The 8,770-nt window shown below is 31.5% G+C and overlaps 1 long non-coding RNA gene across 1 annotated transcript; it reads left to right on the top strand.

Moving 5' to 3' along the window:
• The first annotated feature begins 5,722 nt into the window (after nucleotides 1-5,722).
• Nucleotides 5,723-8,704, top strand: LOC110870984. Its single transcript, XR_002553406.2, has 3 exons — nucleotides 5,723-5,849; nucleotides 6,314-6,367; nucleotides 8,605-8,704. It is a non-coding gene; the product is annotated as an uncharacterized LOC110870984 (long non-coding RNA).
• Nucleotides 8,705-8,770: the final 66 nt, after the last annotated feature.

The following is an 8,770-nucleotide window of genomic DNA, read 5'->3' as shown; positions in this document are numbered from 1 at the left end:
GTATTAATTATTGTCAAATCAAATAGGGGAAGATATCTAAGATAGATGTGAAAATACCATAATGCCCTCAAGGGCAAAAAGAATATGATATTTACTATGGACACGTGGCAAAATCTAGACCATGCATTGGGTTTGCAAAGTTTTCTAAAATTCAAGGGTTTCTTATAGAGCATTATCCTATTATCTATATCCATTTATTTAGGATATTAAATTTATACATTAAAATAATATATTTTTTAATTGAGTTTTATTATCAAATATTTCTATATCTATTTATTTAGGCAAGAAAAAATAATTGAGATCACCTTATAGATAAGGCAATGATTTTATATTTTTATAAGCTAGTTAGCAAAGAAAATCCTAATAAATAGAGAAAAGTAAATTAACAAAGTTCCTTAACGACTTTATTTAGCTATACCGACGGGCCCTTTGGCCTCTTTAGTTTTAATTTCTTCTTGGTTTATAGGTTGGTTCAAAACTAAACTGAACCAAACCATGATTATGGCTCAAAACCGCATTCCAGTAGACTTTGGAATAACTTAATGCTCAACACGTGTCATAAGGGCACATAGATTGGTATAAAACAAAATTTCAAAATAATACAAATACGTGAAAGTACCACATACTTGGTCATTGTTTGGGTGTCAAACTATTAAAAATATGTCAGTCTTTAAAAGAATGATCAAAATAGGTTCGTGTTCGTCTCCGTAACATCGTTTGTGTCATCAAGTTTTTCTTCCCCGTCACTAACAACCTCAAACTACCATTTGCCAATTTTTATTCCGATAAATTAGCTCCAACATACACGCGTCTAAGATTCGCGTTTCACACTACATGAACACATATGTAGAACTCTCCACCGACACAGATGATTGATCTAACAATCCAACGTCACATTTGAAAAAAACTTAATGTTATGTCAGAAACCAAGATTACAAGCATAGATGAATAAATGGATCGACGAGAAGACACATATAACATAAAAATCAAAACCGCAAGGCATAAGTACACCATAAATATATCAAGAATGAAGAATATGTAAAACCACAGATGGCTCATGAGCATCTATAGTAAACGTTTTTATGGATTAACAACCCTTCGTCACTAGTTAATGTGTTTCAACCGACGACGACTAAACAACCTAATAAGAAATCTCATTTATATTCATATCCTTTGATAAATCACTAACGACACTTCCTACTTAATTTCAAATTTACTAATAGACTATTGAAGAAAACAAGGAATGAAATCTTATCTAAAATATAATACTTGAAATCCATAGGTACTTGAAAGTGTTCGTCGGAGATCCACCGATATTCACCTAAAAATATATAAAAGTTAACTTTTTTTTTCTTTCTAAAACTTGACCTATGTGATATTAGATTATAACAGTGTGAAGAGTTTAGTGATTGTGAAAGGATTTTTTTTTCTGTAAATAAAAGCTATCCCAAAAGATATAAGTATTAAAGTTTGTAAACTTGATAAAGTAAAGAAACATGCTTAGAAAATCTTTGAAAAGAACAAAATAACAGTATGATATAACATAACAAAACTACACACGTTTACTTTTTTAAAAGGTTTATATATAGGCACAAATACCTATATATATACTACTATACAAGGGTAATTATAGGAATAAATCTCATATTAGTTAACAAAACTAAGAAACCCAAATGAATGGATCTTCTTTGGCCACATGTTACATCTTTTGCAAACATGTTACGTGTAACAACCAGAAGTTGCCATGTGTTACGTAACAGCTTTTACTTTTGAAGAAAAAGCCGAAAGTCTGCAAAAGCTGTTACACGTAACACGTGGCAACCTCTGGTTGTTGCACGTAATACAGTCTGCAAAAAGGTGTAACACGTGATAAAAAGAGGTCCATTCATTTGGGTTTTTTTAGTTTTCTTAACTAATATGAGTTTTATTTATATCCCTACCCCTACTATATAATGCATTACTAGTATGGCGCCCGCGCGATGCGGCGGGGTGACACTTTGCATTGCAGCACTTGTTTCTGGTAGTTTTCTTATTCGTATAATATTTCTGATAACATTACTGTGGTGGATATATGTCATAAGTGTTACACATACGTAAAGTTTTGTAAATTTGCAACACAATTTAGTATTTATCTAGTAAAGATTGTAAATTTTTGGAGTATTTTATTTATATTACTTGTTACAAAAAATGTTTATAAAAGAATTATTTTTTTATAAAAACAAAATGATTTATTTATAAATAAAGTAAAAAATTGCTTTACACATGTAAAATTTCGTTTTTTAATAAAAAAATAATAATCAAATGACATAAAATAAAAGATAAGTTGTTATAGTTGTAAAGTAAGTTTATTTTGTTGGTTAAATGATAAAGTTTATAATTTTATTCTTTAAAGTTAATAACTTTTTTTTTTTAAATATCCACATAGTACTCATCCACTAAACTTTAAGTTTAAAATTTTTACTTTATAAAAATAAAAAATAAAAAATAGTAGTTGACTCGTAAGTACGTTTTACACCTTTAACTTTAATTGTTAAATTTCTTTTATATATATATATATATATATATATATATATATATATATATATATAATTTATATTTTTATAAAACTTTAAGAACAGTTTTTATAAAAAATAGGATGTTAATAATTTATATCTTTATTAACGTTATATCATAGTAAGTTCAGTTTTTTAGTTTAGCCTTAAAGTTTATTACTTTATTATTTTTTAATTAAGAAATACAAATTATTAGATTAATATCCAAGAATAACTCCAGTATTTTATAATTTTAGCTTGGCTATATCTAACTGCAATATCTATTTATTGCAACTTTAGGATATTAACTTATATAAGTTCATTTGACTTGTAAATTTAGGATACTAACTTTATTTTAAACTTTATTAGTTTGGTCAATAACTGCATTATATTAACACCAAAAATAATGTTCAAATATAAAATAAATTTTATTCGTACGTCTAGATCAAATATAGCAACTGAAAATGAAAAAAACAAACATAAAAACACTTGACAGATTTCATATTAGCATGCATGAAATCTGTTCCGCTTCTGAATTGACACTCGAGGTATTTTTAATCGGCTTTTTTGGTTTGTGCTTGAATCGGCTGTATCTTCTAATTCCTTTTCTTTGTCATTGTCCTCAGAATCGTCTAAATTAATAACCTCACTCCATTTCCATTCGGAGAGTCTCTTGGATCTCTTCATTTGAGTCTCAAACTTCCGATCTTTAAAAAGGACAAAATTGAATACAAAAGTTAAAAAAAGATTAAATAAACCTTAAATTACCTCTTCACTAAATTCACGTTGAAGACTAAACTTGTATGAAATAAACATTGCACCATAAGAAATAATATCAACACTTTTATCACCATCATCCTGCAATAAAACACACATATAATAACATAACGAACTAATTAATATGAAAGATATACACAAAAATAATACTTAAAAACCAGCAAAAGCAAATACCTTAGAAGCTTGTTCAACAACCTTTAAATTGGCATGTTCATCATGCAACTGAATATGAAAAATCAAATAAGTTAACATTCACATAAAAGTAAATAAACGAACACAATTATTCACTGTTGCGATATAATAGAATTGACCTTAGAATTTTCAATCTCGCATGCTTGGTTTTTCGCAACAATTGAATTCAGAACTGGATCCATTTTTAACTTTGTTTAGCAATAGATATAGGGGCTCCCTGCTACGTATTTATAGTAATAACTATAGAAGTGCATTAGGGTTTAATTTTAGATTTGGCACCCCTTTATTTAGGAAGTTTGTTGTGGTTAGTTTTAAGTTTTTATAAGATAGGAAGTTTGTTGTGGTTAGTTTTAAGTTTTTATAAGATATATCTAAGTATAGATATTAGGCAGTTTTAGTAAAATAAAATGTGACAGATAATATCTTCATTTTATGTTACGGTACTTTTAATTCTTTTTGTTTTTGTTTGCATAGATGGAGCCCATCTTTGTAGATTAGGCGCATTAGATCACAATTATTAATTACTTGTACATTAAAGCATTATTGACTTGTACCTTTTAATCCGTGCGTCGATATTAAACAAGACAACTACCGAAACGTCGACAAAAATGTGTAGGTCGTCATGCTATCTTTCGATTTTTTTAAACAGTATAGTTTATAAGATGTGTCAAAAATACGTAAAAAACTTATAAGTTACGTGAATGGGCGAATTGTAACTAATTATCTATAATTTTGTTAAAACCTCAGGGATTTAAGTGTAATAAGTTTAGGGGCTAAAAAATAAATAGTGTTTAAAAGACCAAACTACCCTCTTTTTAGGGGTCTTTTTATAAAATAGGGGGAAAAGTTCTTATTTTTTGGGTATCTTAAAATACCCCTCCCTCATGCATTATAATATAATATAGATATGTGAGTAAAATTGTAAATTCACAATATATGTTAAGACAAATTTTAACAGAGTGCTTTAATTTAATTACCAATTTAATAGATTGAAATTTACTGAAGTTTGGCTATTAACTAATTATAAATTATAAATTATAAATAAGCAACAAGTTTTAGCTTAGGTAAGTTGTACCTTTGGCTTTGGGTGATTTTCAAAAAAAAAATGGATTATGTAGTTCTTGCCCCACCAAGTGAAAAACTTTCTTATTAAAATGAAGTTTTTGTTTATATTTCATGATTGTAAATGTATGATGGAAGTGAAAAAAAATCTCTTATTAAAAGTGTAAGTTGAGATCATACTTTGGAGAGCAAGCCAAAACAAAAAATAAGTTGATTCTTATTATCATTTTTTCTTCATCTTATATGATTGAGTTCATTTGGCCATTACAATTTTTTTTGTCATTAATACTTCATTTTTTTTCCTTTTTTGAACAGCATTAACACTTGATAAAACGTGTTTGGGTGCTTCCGACACTTGATAAAATATGTTGGGTTCGTTCGACCCACCTAATGATTTTTTAGCTATGATATTAGGGCTTATTTGGGGTGTATGACGGACACGGGGTAGTAAGGCTGGGGAGTATGTAGCGAAGAATATACACTCGAATGTGTCTGATCTATGAATGACAACAGGGGGGACTTGATAAGCGAGATAAACGGTATCGCCTCAGGCGCCTCCACAAGATCACGATAGAAGTCATACTCCGCTTCATAATCATCAAATGAAGCTCGACTTTCTGATTCATATGATAGTGATGCTTAGCCAAATCTGACTTCCCAATTGTGTTCTTTTGTCATATTTCATATAGATGGTATATCTGACATGTCATAAATTATGGAGTTTGTTTATACACACAAACGTCGTACTGCTGAATAACAATTTATGGGCGTTTTGAACCTAGCGTTTATGCTTTATTTGTGTATGTGACGTCTCGGGGGCTTCCATCTAGTTATTATTATTATACAACTCAAAAAGGGTAATTTCCACATGGTATGAAGACGATATTAAGACGATACGATATATTGAGTTATAAAGTGAAAGATTGAAATTTAGTACGTGATATACTGTAACGCCCCAAAAACGATAAATGATAAGTATAAAAGGAAAATAATATTAAACTTAATATAGTTAAGGAATTATGGTGAGATGATAGCTAAATGTGGTTAAAGATTAGACTTGTAACTAGCAAATAAGTGAAGGGGGTGAAAGTGTAAAAATTAACTTAACTAAATTAAATAAAACAATAAACATCCCAAACACACAGTACGTGTGTCTGGGAGCGATCGAACAAGGCAGAAGAGAGGGGAAACCCTAGCTCAAGAAATCAAGCAATCCAATCCAAGATCATAAGCTAATTCAGTGCATGATCCATAAATTGTGATTAGCTAACCCTAATCTCTTAAGTGGTAAGTTTAATTTTCTGAAATTGTGATTTGTTGAACAAGGGGTATAACCCAATTTCGATTTCTTGTATCAAATGTGAGAAATCTGAGTTAAGATTTCTTTCTAGAACAAGAATCATGTTTGATTTTGGGATTTATGATAGGTATAGTGAAAACCCACTTTGTAGAGATTGAGTAATGAGTAGGAAGCTTATAATGTTATGATCATGTGTTAGATTGATATATGATTTTGTTTGTAATACTTGAATGCTAGATAAACTGATTTAGGATGAATTAACTATGTAAATTCAAGGGAATGTGATTGTCTTGTGATGATAAACTAGTAGGAATATGCTTAATAGACTTGTACCTTGTACCTTAATTATGGTGCCTACCAAGTGTTCGATGAAATGCCTAAAAGATGAATGTATATGGAAATGGTGGAATGAGTTGAGAGACTAAATGAAAGAATGAATGTTTTAATGTAGGCGTAAAGGAGGAAGGTACAAGCACCAAGAAAACGGAAGGCGCGCAAGATCGAGGTATATTTCGTTGCATACAAATCCTTGTCATATCCTCTTTTTATCTAGATTTGATATAGAACTATCTTTGTATAACAAACGTGACAAATAGCGAGTAAATGATAAATCCTGATGGATTTGGGTATGCTAACGAAAGTTGTGTTAAGCTATGTGATGCAGGAGAATCTAAATGGAAAAGATCGAGATTATCTTTTAAATGACGAAGATCAAGTTTATCTTTTATTTAGTATTTGAATTATCTTTACCATGTTTATCTTTTAATTATTTAGTATAAGTAGTAGGGCATCTATGGTTTATTGTTGAAGGAGTTTTGATTGAATTTTAATAGAAAAGAACATTGTTCTTGAACCTTCGGTTCGATTTATTGTCTTTGATTATCAATAGTTTCTTGAGCCATTTGAGTACGCTTCCGATCCGTATCATTTGGTATCAGAGCTTTTGGTTTTCAAATGGCTCTACGTGGAAAAGAAGAAACTTTCGTTCGTAGATTCGCCGCCGGAGGTAACGACGGAGTTCCTTTTAATCCGCGAGGATATGGTGATCATTCTTGTAGATTCGCCGCCCGAGGCAACGAGATTGTGGACCATGAAAACTTTCGTGAATCATGTGATGGTTATCATCCCCGTAGATTCGCCGCCCGAGGCAACGAGGATCCTGATCTTATCTATGATTATTCTCCCGTATTTGATGAGTATGAGGATGATGTGTGGTATGCTTGGGCAACCGGTGGTTCATATCGTTGTGCTTTTGCGCAAATGGTTTTTAGTGGGATTTCTATTCAAGATGACGAGGACGTGAAAGAAGCTGATCATGAGTTTGTGAAGATTTCATCAGGTATGTTTGAATTGTTACATAAGATTGAGGTTGTTAATGATGGATCGCCGGAAGTTCATGCTAGTCCGGCAAGGGGCAGTTGGACGTTTAATGATTATTCTTTGGAAACTCCACTTACGGCTCCGGTTTGTGCGGATTTTAGTAAGGAAACAAATCATACGGATTTTAAAATTCAAATGAAAGATAATGGTTTACTGGTGGATTTTTCCTTAGTTAAGGATAATACCGAAAATAAAGATGGTGTAGATTCCATGCATCTTAATAGGCCAAATCATGGTATGGATGCCAATTTGAAAAACGTGGAAGCCTCAAATCAAATGGATATATATTGTGGGCCACAAAAACATGCTAAAGTAGTTGGAGAACCATGCAAAATTACGTTGGAAGTGGGCTTGCTAGTTAATGGAAATAATACAAATACACTAGGGGATTGTGGGCCGTTTACATGCAACAATAATCGGCAAAACATGTCAGACTCTAATAAATTGTCGATAGAGAAGAGAGGGTCCACTATTATATTTGACCCAGGTGGCACAGGTCTAACGTCAAGCAAGAAGACCCGTGAAGTTGAATTGTTTGGGCGGGTCGTGATAGGAGTGCAGAGGAATCGGGTTGACGTTCCTTTTGATCCAGGTGGCTGTGGTTCAAAGTAAAACTCGAGGACGAGTTTTTTCAAAGACGGGGAGTATGATGCAGGAGAATCTAAATGGAAAAGATCGAGATTATCTTTTAAATGACGAAGATCAAGTTTATCTTTTATTTAATAATTGAATTATCTTTACCATGTTTATCTTTTAATTATTTAGTATAAGTAGTAGGGCATCTATGGTTTATTGTTGAAGGAGTTTTGATTGAATTTTAATAGAAAAGAACATTGTTCTTGAACCTTCGGTTCGTTTATCGTCTTTGATTAATCATTACGCTTTTGAGCCATTTGATTGCGTGAGAAACTGCATCACTATGTATTTTGACCGATTGAAATTAAATCGTGTCAAGTAAAGATGAACGCCATCCGTTCTAACGGATAGCTTTGAATGCTATAATAAATGTGAAAGTTATAATCCGTTATGCGGATAGAACAATGAGTAATGTTGAAAGCAAATAACCCAATTAAACGGGTTGAATGTGTATGCTTAACTCTCAATGAGAGTGTTTATGCTAAACCCAATTAAACGGGTTGAATGTGTATGCTTAACTCTCAATGAGAGTATTTATGCCAAACCCAATTAAACGGGTCGAATGTGTATGCTTAACTCTCAATGAGAGTGTTTATGCCTAACCCAACTATTGGGGTAGTCGAATGCGTAAAGTAAGAATGTTTTTGTATGGATAAAGCTAAAACAAAAGGTTTATGATTTACTAGGGTGATAACTAACCTTTTAAAATTTTGATTGTTAATGTAGGTAAAACTCCACTATAGGCGATTTGGAGATATGGAGCGAGCACGTGTTCAAGCCTTATTATACCAAGCGCTTCCGCTAGTTTATATGCATACTTTTGGGTCCATGTCTTGTTACTTTTTAAAACTTGTTAGAAGTCTTACACTTGAAAACTTGTTGTTTTTGTTTG

Source organism: Helianthus annuus, chromosome 8, assembly GCF_002127325.2.
Source record: "Helianthus annuus cultivar XRQ/B chromosome 8, HanXRQr2.0-SUNRISE, whole genome shotgun sequence".
Lineage (NCBI taxonomy): Eukaryota > Viridiplantae > Streptophyta > Magnoliopsida > Asterales > Asteraceae > Helianthus > Helianthus annuus.
This window is presented reverse-complemented; position numbering and strand designations above follow the sequence as displayed.